Raw genomic sequence first — 287 nt, forward strand, 5'->3', positions numbered from 1 at the left:
CCCGAAGCTCGGTCGCTACGTAGTGACCGAGCACGTACACGGTTTGGTCGCTACGTAGCGACCGAGCTCTCACCGAAGCTCGGTCTATACGTAACGACCGAGCTCTCACCGAAGCTTGGTCGCTATGTAGCGACCGAGCTCTTCCCAAAGCGACCGAGCTCTTCCCGAAGCTCGGTCGCTACGTAGTGACCGAGCACGTACACAGCTCGGTCGCTACGTAGCGACCGAGCACGCACACGACTCGGTCGCTACGTAGCGACTGTGCTTTCTTAAAAATCGATATGACA

This window comes from Brassica oleracea, chromosome C8 (assembly GCF_000695525.1).
Source record: "Brassica oleracea var. oleracea cultivar TO1000 chromosome C8, BOL, whole genome shotgun sequence".
Classification (NCBI taxonomy): Eukaryota; Viridiplantae; Streptophyta; class Magnoliopsida; order Brassicales; family Brassicaceae; genus Brassica; species Brassica oleracea.